Source organism: Teleopsis dalmanni, chromosome 2 (genome assembly GCF_002237135.1).
Source record: "Teleopsis dalmanni isolate 2A chromosome 2, ASM223713v2, whole genome shotgun sequence".
Taxonomy (NCBI): domain Eukaryota; kingdom Metazoa; phylum Arthropoda; class Insecta; order Diptera; family Diopsidae; genus Teleopsis; species Teleopsis dalmanni.
Window position 1 is genome coordinate 126429886 of NC_051847.1, and position 14467 is coordinate 126444352.

The following is a 14467-nucleotide window of genomic DNA, read 5'->3' on the forward strand; positions in this document are numbered from 1 at the left end:
AAGTAACTGTGAGAGACCCTTGAATCTACGAAAAGTCATGATGTGGAGTGTCATTTGTTCTAAAGGTGCATAGGGCTGTATTTTCTGAAAAATGATGAAGATGCAACGAAGTTCTCAACTCTGATTGCTACAGCAACATGTTTACCAACTTTTTTGTATATATATGAATATGGAAGATATGTGTTTCATCGGGGGTGATGCAATAAGGTACACATTGCGTAGTTTCACGTTTTGAATTTACACAAAGGCATTTATCATTAGTGGACTTTTGTTTGTGGGCTGCGAAAAGAATCGTGTTTATATAAACAATCCTTAAACTTTCGATACATTGAAAACGCATATTCGTATTGAAAATTACCTCAAAAAGGTTCAAAACTTCAAAGAGTAATTAAATTATGTATTTACATCTAATGATAATATATAAACAATATATTGAAATATGAATTTAGTGTGTTTTATATTATTTACATTTAGTTTTGCAACAACAACCCCATGTATTTTGCATACATAATATGCATGTATTTTAATTCAGATTAAATTCAAATACTTAAGAAAGTAAAATACTTTATTTTATCAAATTTTATTTTCTTTATTCAGTTTCACAAACAAATTAACATACATTTAAAATCACGGTGATCAAACATCATCAGTATATGGTGATATATTGTTAAAGCTCAGTGGACAATGGCTGTGCAGTATTTGTTGACAATTTTCCATCCGTAAATAAGAAAAGTAACGTTTGTCATCGGAATCCAAACTGTAAAAAAATAAATATTACATATGGTAAGTACTAAAAATATTTTTATTACATAGTCTTACTATTTTTTTTATTACTCTATATATAATATTAATATATTAATAAAATATTTTATAAAAATAAAATATTTTATATAAAAAAAATAGAGAAAATATATTTTCTCTACTATTATTTTTATATTTCCAATTATTTATTTTATTTGATTTTCTCATTAATAAGAGCGAAAAAAATATTTATGTAAATTTCAAATATAAAGTATGTATGTCCTGAAGAATATACAACTAAATTAATATTAAAAGAGATGAGTTTTTGAGTTATTAAATACTCGTATAAATAAATTAATGCATTATAACCAGAGATGATATAGTAAAATTCTTTTTTTATGTAGTAAAGATTCCGTCTAATCATAATCTAATCATTCATTATGATAGCATCAAGTCTATAGAAGAATATTTTACTTCTCCTATAAACGAAATCAAAGAATTGAATCCTTTCTCTATTTATATATCACAAAAAATTTTCAAATTAAAAAGACATAACCTGACTCTCTTTCCATTTTGATAACTTTAAATTTGAGAATAATTTTAATGAATTCCTTTCGAAAAATAAAATCACACCAATAAACTTCATTTAATATTTTTTTTAGTATTAGTATTTCGTCCACTTACGTAAAAATATATTTCAGTAGCTTCATTAACATTCCCGCTTCAATATTATCCTCATCTAGCATATGTGCTGTGCAGAAAGCCTTTAAAATGCAGGCTTGCCCATCAATGCCAGTTCTTATATGTACAAAATCACAACACATCAATATTATTTAGATTACATCTAGACAAAATTATTTATCTGAACTCACAGCACTTACTTATCCATAAGTTCGTGTAGTAACTCATAGGTGTCCCGTTTATAAGGTCGCAACTTTTTTTCAAATAAAATTGGTAAATTAGCACGAAAGCCAACGGCGTGAGCCCAGATCTGGGGCATTTTGATTACATTATCCTTAACATTAATACGAACCTATGTGCAAAAAGTGTTTAGAGTGGATAACAAAAAATTTGACAATAATGTTTTTAAAGTATTATGAAAAACGTACGAACATGCGGCTGCCATCTAAAATATCTAAATACCGTTTTCCTCGTGATAGTACTTTATCCGTCGCGTTTTCAAATGTATTCTGATTTGTGGTTTGTACTAATGTTGAGTTTTTAAATACAACTTCTTCGACCTCTGAAGCATAAGGACTCTTCAGCTGATTTACTACACAAAATATAAAAAAATAAATGCATATTGCCAAACGCGTTAAATGATTCATAATTTTAGTTATTTCAAAGCAACTGCATAGCTTCCACTACAACAATAGACTAAAACGTTAAAAAAAAGTATAGATTTAAAATCTTAAGTTATAAGAAGCTATAAACAATAACAGTAATATTGAAAACTGTTAATTATTCAAATTTATCAGGTTAATGAAGCAATCTGCCGAGTTCCCTAATTAACACTTTACCGCACACAAATTTAAACTTGACTCTACCGCTAAAAATTTTTAAATACATAATCTCACTCATTCATTGAATCCAATTTTTGTTTAATAAAAGTGAATTTATGAACAGTGCTTCTAAAAATCTGTAAAAATGATTAGACTAAAGCATTTACTCGAAACCACTGAGATTCAAACACGCTCATCTTTCTGATTTCTCTCTAAAAAAAAAATCAGTCGAAATACTGCAGAAGGCAGTTTTGATATTTTTCTATTTAAATTTAATTGCAAACTATTAAACCATTATATACTTATATATAATTAAAAGAATAAATTTCAAACATTAAAATTTTTTATTTAGAAAACTTTTTCTAAATATTTACACTGTATTCTTAAAATATAGCACAAGATTCCATATAGTAATTTTTGTTATAATTTAAATTGCACATAAACCAGATTCTTAAAATCCTTTTCTAAAAAATGTTGCCATTGACTTCGATTGCAACAACACTGTTCTTAAAGATCCGCGAGATAGTCGATTCGGATCGACTTATATCAAATTTTAATAAAATCCTCATTACTTTTTAAAGGACTACGCTTTCCGCTTTACATTGATTCTTTATAGAGGGACATATATACTACAACTATGCAATATCGAATGCAAAGTTATTCATTATATCATAACTATTATAAAATATAATAGATAATATAATATAACTAATGTAGAAATAATATTCTACAACTAAAATACTTTCAAAAATTAACAGGTTGAGAAAACCGTTAATGGTGAATCCCTGTTACTACAAACTAACGTACTAGATTTGTGACTAGATTTATAGTTCGATATATCTTTATAGTTATTATAATCAACAGTTAGTGCAGCAGATACAACGATTAAAAATAATGACAAAATAGTTTCAATAAGACCTTAGTAATTTATGGTTAGATATGATATCACACAAACTAATACGTATATAACCTTTTTGTGTGGGCACTAATAAACCAAAAACCACTTTAACTTCTTTTCCCACCAAATATCTTATCAAAGTTTTAAAGAAATATATTAAACATCGTGTTCTTTTTAAGTAGTAATTTGGAATTTGGGGTCTCATCAAAAGTATGGTAGGTTGAAAAATGAAAAATATCGCAAAGTCGCCGTTAATAGCCTTCAGGTCAGAACTATGGTAAACGATGTTTTATTTCATGTGTGGGGTGAACATACTCTAGGTGGGTTTCGGTTTCAACAAGATTGTGCTAAAGGTTATATTCACAGAGAAATCCACAATATATTAAAATAAGCAATATCTACATTATCTCCATGAATGGAGCTGTCGCGTGAATTCCTATACGCTATACTTATCTATACACACTATCTGGAGAAAATTTTTTATGAAAGAATTCAATGTTGTTGCTTAATGCGAATAAACTAAAAAATATTCCACAGTTAAAAACACACATTGAATGTACCATTTATGAGATACAATCGCATATATGAGACACAGTAGCGAGGCGTCAGCTTTTTGGCAAGGTGTTCACAATTCCAATTATAACGTATTCCCCCTACGCCTGAGTTTTGTCCTTTCCACAAGCAAATAGCGTACAAGACCAACATAATTTATTTAAATGTTCGCAGCCTGTGATCCACTGGTTTTTATGGTAAATAGCTGTAGGAAAACGGCGACTTACCACACACCATATTTCGACATTTTTACATCAGGTACGAAATTTTTCGTATCTGGAATTGGTCTATTCATTTTATGAATTAAAATCTTTTTTTCAGAAGATCGTTTAAAAAAGATATTTGAATCTAATCTTTAATCACACATTAATCCATTTCCAAATATTATTTTTCACTTGAAATTTCTTTAAATTTTTTCTTTAGTTTCACCATTTGCTAGTATAAAATTGCAATAATGACTTTGTTTTTGATTTATTTCCAACCTCTACATAAGAGTAAGAAACTCTCATGCATTCATTTACTCTTTTATTTTGTATTTACTATGCACGGTTCAGTTTTTTTATTGAACCATTTGCTCATATAAAACGGCAACCGTGACTTTGATTGTATTTGTACGCTTTGTATGAACTTGCGGTTCAATTTAGTCGATTGAACCTCTCGCCAAATGTAAAGCGATTTTTGCTCAGTCATTTCTTTTCTCTTTTGTATTTACTTTGCATAACATTGGAGGTTCACTTTTTTTATTGAACCGCTTGCACGCATTTATTTAAGAGTTATGATTATTTTACGTACATATTTTGCGGGGCTTGTTTTCTCTTTTATTTTTATATTTGTTTGTATGTTTTGTGTTTATTCAATACTGAACATAGTCACAATGTGAATGTTATTTCATTTGCATGCTTTGCAAGCAGCGCGTTGCAGTTTTTATTTTGAACCTTAGTATATTTTAAGAGGAATGTATTTTCTCTTTTATTAGTCATAAGTAATGTTGGGTGTAACTAACATATGTATGTGTGATTTTGTTTTTATTATACGTTTTCTGTTTATGTTAATACGTTTGGAAAAGCTATTATAAAAAATGTTAAGTACCAAATAGCGAGATTATTTACCTAATAAAAAAAAGATCTAAAAAGGGAGCTTTGTTAAGGTGTTCAGTGAACACTCTGAAGCATTCGACGCCTCGCCTTTGATGAGATACAATATATATTAAAACAGTTATACACCACCAAATATACTGTTTTTATAAGTAAAGTCATTTCTCAATATTGATATTAAATCAATGATAATTACGTTCAAATGATCATTATTCTATCATTAAATTAACTATAGTTAAAAAGTATACGATTGGTATATTTAAATTGTGTTTATCTTTTAATTTAAAATACTATGCCACTTAGAATTCATGGTGTTGAAGTATTTTGTAATATGACGTATATCTTCATAGTGTTGGTTTTATTTTTAAAAGAAATAATTCTATTATATATGAAAGTCAAAACTATACCATATGATGCTTTAAAGCAATCATATCCACTGATTGTACTTCACTGATTGTTTTCCCGAGTCAAGATTGTTATTAATCTACCCATTGATTACGCTATCTACCTCCATTTCTATTGTCATTCACTTTACTCTTTATATATACAGTCTTCTTGATCGTACCGCTACGTGACAAAAGTAAATCAAAATTTTGTGAATAATTAATTTTGTGAATAGTCTATGGAATTTTAACACCCACGATTTAAAGGCATAAATCTTTCACTTGTCTAATTTCTAAGTAATCCATGCTTCAATTACATATGTATTGCCTTTTTTAATCGAGGTTTTGTAGATTTACTTATGTTATGGCTCTATCCTCTATATACATATTTGTGAAATTTGTGAAGGCAAGAATTGTAAGAATTTGAAGAATTGAATCTTTCAATTCTATAGGAACTTAAATAATGAAACTTATTCAACTTATTTTTACTTAGTGGATCAATTATTACAACTTTAGTGATTTCTAGAATATAATGTCACTTGTTATATGATATTTTTTCTTATATTATAGTGAGTTTCTTTTAGTTAAATTATATTATCAGTGTTTAATCTGATATATTCCTTTATCGATTATGATGTATGTAATCTTAATCTCCATTTCCAAAAACAAGTCTTATTATCACTACACTCGGAATTTAAGTTAAACAATATTGGTGACTTATAACAGTCGTGCCAAGTTCCAGATGCAACTTTAAATGCATTTTGATTTGATTAATTCTTGTTATTACTTTGAGGCTTTTAACCACATAGAAAAGATCATGTTGGTGCGTCGTGCTCCTTTAAAACTGTACCTTAATGATCCCTAGTGCAGCAGTTAAATAACATCTTTAACAGGTGCGGACTTAACAGAAAGATATTTGATAGAGATTAAAAATAGACGCGGATCTTAAACTATTTTACGTTTTCTATTAGGTGACGAATGTTCAGAACCTGATCTCTAGTACCTTTTTCAGATAGGACGGAATTTACTTTGTTCTTTCGTTTTTTTTTTTCGTGGTTAACATTTTTTTACTTTATCCTGAAGTATGTATGTTTAGTAGATATTTATTTAAACTTTTAGAATATGTTTAACTATTTACTGTGAAGGCTTTTCAAGGTACCATGGTACATTAAGACGAATGATATCTTCAGGGACCTCAAGATTGATTCCATCAAAAAATACATAAAGGATAGAGCCCTGAAATTATTTGCGAAAACTAACAGACTTACCAACACCGCGTTATCGAATCTCAGAATAATTACAGGCTCCTCGGGGAAGTATGCAGATCTGAGGTCAACTATTGCTTGGTCTGATGAAGTGATAAACATCAATCCAGTCAAGGCGTAAGGAGGGGTTTTGAAAATACCTCGAGTTAAGAAAAAGTAAAAGTGGTCAAGTGCACTGGCTCAAATAGCTTCAACATAATTATTTACTGTGCATGGTTTTTAGAATTTAAAATATGAATTTATTTATTTTTTATCAAAACTAGCGGTGTTTTTGTTATTATTATGAAAGTTCTGACTCTTCGTTGAAATTGCATGATAGATCTATTATTAAATATTCATAGACATTATAAATCAGTTTTTGTAAAACATGAAGCAAAATGCAGTAACAACTTTAACAAAATTAAGTAATAACCCTACATCTACCGCATTCATCGGATTAAGTCTTTATATTTCCTTTAAATCAAATTAAAATTTCACTTTTATAGCAAATTCAAATTTATGCAGCACGAATATGAAGTGAAGGCATTAAAAATGCGCTTTTACTCTGCCCGCGTAAAATGAAATATTTAAGGATAAAAAAGAACGAATTTCTTGCACTGCATTCGTCCTTGTTTCCTGGTCATTACTGCAGTTCCATCGTGTGGACATTTTACATTTTTAATGCGGTCTTTTCATGTTCCATTTTTTGTTTGGTTTCTTTTGTTGGTAACCCTTTTGGAAGTGCATTTCTGGCGAATTAATGGCTATTAAGGACATATCAACTAATTTAAATTCATTTGCTTTAACTGAAAATTTCATGTTGACTTTCGTTTGATTGGATTTTCGTTGCATATTTCCAGCACAGCACGGTGCTGGTTGGTTTCCTTTCTGAATCGCAAGGTTACGGTCAACATTTAATGCTTTTAACAACTCGAAATATGCATAGCGCTTGCTATGCATTACATAGTGGACACATGCACTACGTGATGCCTGAAAATCAACTATTCACTTTAATGTTTGCAGGACACCGAATTAAGGCTATGAAATATTTATTTTCTTTTAGTTATGGTTCAATTATGATATTTGTAATTACCGCGAAGGTTCAGAGAGATATCACTTCTGGTAATTGGGACACTAGGTAAAGGTTATGTACACTTGCTATAAATTATCTGTCTTAAATATAATGTTTCGATAAGGAAAATTTCAAAAAGTGCTGTTTTTAAAGAAGTAAAACAAAACGTTTAAACTGTTATTGTTTTTTAACTAAATAAAATGCAAAAATGTTATATCTGAAACGGCTAATTAAATAAAGTAACACTTGTCTGTATATGTTTTGTCATAAAGAATTCCGTCATAGAATCCAAGCATTACTACAAGATATGTACTTGTCAGATAGCAGCAGTATTTAAAAGTATGGAGTACAAATAGTTTACGAGACGGAGGACTAATACCAAAAGGTTGAGGTTTTAATTATTTGTTTCAACAACAGAATTACTGAATTATCAGTCTAAAACATCTGAACTTTGAGTTCACTGTTTTATTTAATATAAACGCAGTACTCTTAACTAGAATCTTCCAACAATGAGATTAAAGTGCACTAAAAACAGCAAATTCCAAATTCTGTGCTAATTCAAAGTAAAACGGCTTTTCATTTTGAATATTAGATCGAAATGTTAGCCTCTTTTAAAGTACTTAAGTAAAAATTTACAGACTTAAACAACTTGAATTATAAAAAATCGTTTTAAAAATGACATACCTGAAAAACATTTGTAGCAGTTTAAACAACATTCCTCCTCCAATATTACTACCTGCATCCAATTTGGCAGTACAAAAAGACTTTAAAATGCAAGCACGTCCGTCGAATCCATGCCTGCATAAAATCATGACAGTACAACGTGTAAAAAAAAACTTTAAAATCGTTTTACTTACCCATTGAGCACATCCTCCCAAGCGTGTACTACATCGCGCTTATAAAATGGGCGTCTACGATCTTCCTTATCAGGAAATGGGAAATTTACACGAAAACCGAAACCATAAGCCCATAACGTATTTATCCTCAAAATGTTGTTTTTGACAGTAGTTCGCCACTATAAATAAAGAAATTCATTAAATAAATAAATACAAATTCAAATTCAAATTTTTATTACATATTAGGTTTACCCAAAATGTTAAAATCTCGATGATTATCAATATTATGAACGTAGCATTGATAATGCTTTGAAGAATTTTATTTTGCACCCATTGCTGAAGAAATAAGAGTAAAAGGGAACACCTATTCTTTGCAGATACAATGGCATGTATATGAAGAAATTAGCAGGCGTCTCAACACCTTAAGCCTGCTCTAAAGGAGGCCTTGTATTCAATAAACCCCAGTTGAGCTCAAATAATGGCCCATTATGGTACAGCAGGAATAATATTTGTTCGTAGATAGAATAAAAGTTCAGTATAAAACCAGGTAAACAAGTTTTGTGAATTTGGGTAAGCCCCTAATATTGCCCCTAATATGTCATTCTGATACTAGATTATCAAGATACTCTTCACAAAGCTTTAGTAAATAAATTTCTTTACTACTTTTTCTTTGCTACTTTTGCCCATTAGGTAAAGGTAAACCAGTTTTGTGAATTTGGGTAAGTCCCTGATATTACAGGATAACTGCTCGGTCAGGGGTCATTCTGATACTAGATTATCAAGATACTCTTCACAAAGCTTTCGTAAATAAATTTATTTACTACTTTTTCTTTGCTACTTTTTGGAACAGCGCTGGCTAGAAATTACGTAGATCTCATATCTCATAATTCGAGTTACCAAAGAGCAGCCATAATTCGTAAGCCATAATCTATCTCCAAAGTTCAAGCAGATTTATCACAAATTCGACTTAGAATGTTAAAGAAATGAAGTTGTTAGATTAGATTATACCGGCGACCCCTAGTGGACCCACTTAGGCCACAGACTTGATTGAAAACATGGTTTCCTAGTTTACAGTGGGCTGTAAGTGAACCTACCAAATGACTGCTGTCTATCCGGAGCATCTCAATGAGAATTTTGAATTTCTTTTTATCGGAAAGTAGACAGATTGCATACAGCAATTGTTATATCCGAAACGAATTTCTCTAAATTTTATCATTCGTTAATATTTATTTATATTAACTTTTAAAATACATTTTTAAATTAACATGTAGGGGTAAAATCAAATGCTAGCATATATTTTTATATATGAACTTAATACTATTTACTATTATCTGCAAAATTTTATTTGATTAGTTCGAATATAGAGGGAGTGTCTGTCTGTGTTATCTTAAACACAAACAGTTTGATATATAAACTAATGTAAATAATATAACATGAATTCAAATCTACTGATCAAAAATCTGTACATAGTGTAAATAATATAAAAAGAAATTTATTTGGAGAAAAATATTTGGATTGTGTACTGCTATATTCTGAAAATACTTCTAAAATCCTAAAGAAGACAAGTTTAGGATTTTTTGTAAGACCTTAATTATGCCAATCTATTAGGCAATACAAAAATAATTTTGTAATTCCAACAAATGCCATAAAACTAAAGAAATTAACTTTAATAAACACAGCAAATGAATTTGTTAATGAACTTTCATAGCAAATGAACAAAACTCCAAGTTCGAACGCATAAGTCAAGTACGGGTTTTGGTCAATTGGCTAATGAACACTGAATTTGAGCTTCAAATTTGGCAGGGTAAGAGTTCAACCTTTAGACTGCTTGCAGTCCTCCAAAACAAAAAAAATTTACGAATAATTAAATATAAAAAATAATTCCAAAACCACTAATAATGGACATTAGATGGATACACTCGAAACAGCTGTAGGGTCAGCTAAAAATTCACATAATTAAAATTATTAAAATTTTATTGTTATTGTATTGTAAATTGATACTGTTCAAAATACCTCTCTATTGAAAACAATTGTTTTTATGAAGAATATAGTTTCTTTCCTCAAAACTGACATTAAAAATCAATTTAATAAACTTAATTGAATTGATATATCCAGCACGACTTTTGTGACATTTTGGACGCTAACTTAAATTTTGTAGGTGGTTGATACATATATAGCTACCAGTAATATCTATTAATATCACCCAAACATAAAAAGTACAAATTTGAACAGAGAAGTGAGCAATATTATATTCATGCTTATTATCAGATTTCATGATGTTATCTTCTATTATTATTTTTAAGAAATTATTACCAAACCTAAATCTACGACTTATTAGTTGTACTATGTATTAGCTAAATGTGGTTAAATTAAGGATATTTATAAAGATAACAACGAATACTTGATTTAAAAACCATAACCATTCGATTCAATGAAAAGTAAGTGTAGGTACTTAATCCATTTCCTGACATTTGTTTGATATGAACAAATACGGTTCTGCGAATGTGGCACTTCACGAAATCTATACATGTTTATGCTCTTTAATCACAACTTTGTAATGTTTCAGTTAACTGAAGCAGTGGCGCCGAAAGGCATCAGCGATATCGACGACACCCTACGGCCTCGCGCCCACATGGGCCTCGCAAAACGTTACCGACTGTGGATTCTAAGCACTTAATAAATATTTTGAACAATTTGGTTTGATAATGGCAGTAACCATATTCGAAATATTTCCGAATGTTTATATAGTAACCAGATTCATGTTCACAGTTCCAATCAGTATAGCTTCGACGGAAAGAAAGAAGCAAAGTTAAAATTGATTAAGACGTACTAGAAAAGTATGTTGATCCAAGAGAGACTATCTCTATTGACAAGTCTGTAAACTGAATCGAAAATAGCTGCTGGTGCAAATTATGATATAATTCAAAAAAAAATTTAGTGAATCTAAAAGTAGTAAAATTCATTTATTTTAATTTATGTTTATTTTGATTTGATAAGCAATAAAACTTTCAAGCATGCTTTGTAATTTATTTACTTTACAACTGGGTTATAAAGAGCGCCTCGCAATTCTAATGTCGCCGACGTCCAGAGTTGGTCTAGCTTCGCCACTGAACTGGGGCGTATGTTATTAGAAAATTAACAATTATTACAAGTTAAGATCTATTAAGTCAGAAAAAACTGTCAGCATTTTTGTTGTCAATTTGAATAACTTTTTCGGATTATCATACAACTTTAGTATTAGTTCAATATTTTGATAAAAATTATTTTCGTTATTTCGAAAATGAAATATATTATTTGCATTTTATACAACAAGGCTGTCCAGACCAGATACCATCGCGGGTCAATACAAATCACTATACAGATTGGAGGACCACAAAAAATACGGTTATAATGTTAAATTTATTTTTATTATTTTTTAAATTTAAATTCATTTGGTATACCATAAAAATAAAATAATGCAGTTTTAACAGTACACCAAAAGAAAATATTCGCAATTGTCGTAGATTAAAAACATGTTCCGGGCCGCACAGACATTAGTCGCGGGCCGTACTTTGGACGGCCCTGTCATATAGTAATTTGACAATACTTCTACAATAGTTTCTTAAAAGCGATTGGGATAACCCTATAAGCATTTTACACTCATTCTTACTACTCTTAATCACACTCTTCTCCTATGCTGAATAATTATTTGTGAAGGAAATAAACAACTCCAAACTGAAAATACACAGAAACTCTTATCCAAACTTACCGATATACGTGTTCCTTTTGTAAAGTCCAAGTAACGCTTGCCTCGACTCAATTTTCGTTGTGTGGCAACTGAGATTTGAGTTTCTGTTGATTGCATTGCTGTTTGACTATTGACTTCATTATGCAAAACTTCATTTTCATCAGTGAAATCAGCTAAACTATTGTTTTTGCTGTTATTGTGAATATGATTATTGTAGATGTTGTTATTGTTGTCTACTACAATAAATTTATCGGTAACAACTGCTGAAATACTTGTAGTATTGCGATTATCGGCAGCATTTGTTGCACTACACTCACTAAATAACAACAACAAACACTGCATCAACAATAGAATTTCTTTGATTGCCATTGTTGTTGTTGTTGTTGTTGTTGTTGTTTTTGACAATGTTCTTGTTGCAAATGTAGTTTTTGTTGTTGATGCGCTCATTATTAATTGCAGGAACCACATGCTTTAACTTAATTTAAATTAACACCCCAATAAGAATTTATACTGAATGCAGTACGTGGCAGTAGTTGACATTTGACAGCAACACAGCAACACAACAACACAGCAATTAAAGCAGCAGGCAACAAATTTGATAAATTGCTGCAATTAGCTGGGGTAACACCGTCGCACTAGTTTATTTAATCTTTATAGTTTATTTGAATAGTTTCCACTCTTGAATATGTTGCAGGATTAAAATTTTGTTCACATTGCCAGCAACGAGCAAAGTTGCTTGCAATTTACACTGACTGAAAATATTTTAAATTAAATAAATTTTCAGTGAATTTCTCTTATCATTCCGTCCGTCCACACTGTCAAGTACTCTCTGCAATTACGGTAAGTCATTTCGGATTTCGTTGCTTCGTTATGTTAATTAAATGTTTAATATTTATTTTGTCGCAGATATTTATTTTATTTGTTAAGAAGAGTTTGTCATTCTGAAGTCAACTGAAGCCACTTGCCTTTTTGCTCTTATTTTTGTTGACACTGGCAATTCATTGACAATTGTCACCTGAAAGTTTAAGTAGCTCAGTACAGCAAATTTAGTCATATTCTGAATGATTAAGTGAACTGAAAGAATCTAAAAGCAGGTTATCAAGTAAATTAAAGTTAATTTTAAAATTTGTATCAGCAACGTTTACAATACTTAAGTGATTTATTCAAGAAAATGTGTTAAACTTTATGTTCTTAACCAATTGGTTATAATTCCGTCACTTGATTGAAAGTACATACTCTACTTACATTCCCACGAGAGAACACACTCGTTCGCAATAGGATTACAAAAGAGTACATCGAAATTTTTACAGATGGTTTAAAAATAGAAAAAACAAATAAACGTGGTCGTATTCTCCTAAGAACATTATCTAAAATGCCAGATCATTGCAGAATTTATCTGCTAAAAGTGGCTACTATGCATCTCATAATTAATGACTTCTATACCGAAGTACTCAGACCTCTGAAACAAATACATAAACTTCTGAACGAGCACCTGATAAGATGATTAGCTAGGATCATGTGTAGACACATATACGAGAAAAATACACCGAGCATGTTATATCGTCTAGCCGAAGGAACTGTAGAACATTAATTGGTGTATTGACAGGTCACTGTCTGATCGCAACACATGTTCACAAACTGAACCTAATTCGCAGCAATGCTTGTAAAAAACGCAACAAGCCGAATGCAAAGGAAAGTCTGGAGTATCTACAGTGTAGCTGCCCGGCTCTCTCGAGAACTCGAGAAGAATACTTGGTAGCTGACGGTTTTACCAGACTGCAGCACGTACCTGAGGTTTCTATTGAAATCTTAAAAAAATTCGCTAATAACACTCTCTTCTTAAGCGATGCACACTATCGCTAAAAGATAATTACTCTGGTCTGGTATCGCAATGGACCTTAATATTCTACGCGTGGCCTTTTTGGTCTGCCAGCATAACCAGTAACAACTTTATATGCGGCAGATATACAAGTACTTACATTTTCAGTGCAAACTAAGCAATACTGTTTTCACAGTATCTAAGCTTCTCTTAGATATGCACTTATACGTCAACTTTAAATGGGTGTAGAATCAAATGAACATTTTTAGTAGACATAGAGTCGATGACAAAATGCATTAACTTTTTTATGCTTAAGTAAAATGCATCTACTGCGCAATAATCTTTCCTGGTATCAATTATTTCAACAACTTCGATATATTTACTTCAAATATTTAATCAGAATTAATTTATGGTTTCTTGAAATTATTTAAATTAAGTTCATATACTAATTCACAGCTCTGAATTGGATTTATTCATTAACAGACTATAAACTCCTATGCTTATATGCATTAGTCGTCTTATTTACCAAAAGGTTTCTTACGCTACCTATTAGTTAAATTAAAAAATTTCTAAAAATGAATAAATGCGTTGAACAAAAA

At 30.3% G+C, this 14467-nt stretch overlaps 1 pseudogene; it reads right to left on the reverse strand.

Annotated features, from left to right (window-relative positions):
- Window positions 1–598: 598 nt before the first annotated feature.
- Window positions 599–13124, reverse strand: LOC119686104 (annotated as a pseudogene).
- Window positions 13125–14467: the final 1343 nt, after the last annotated feature.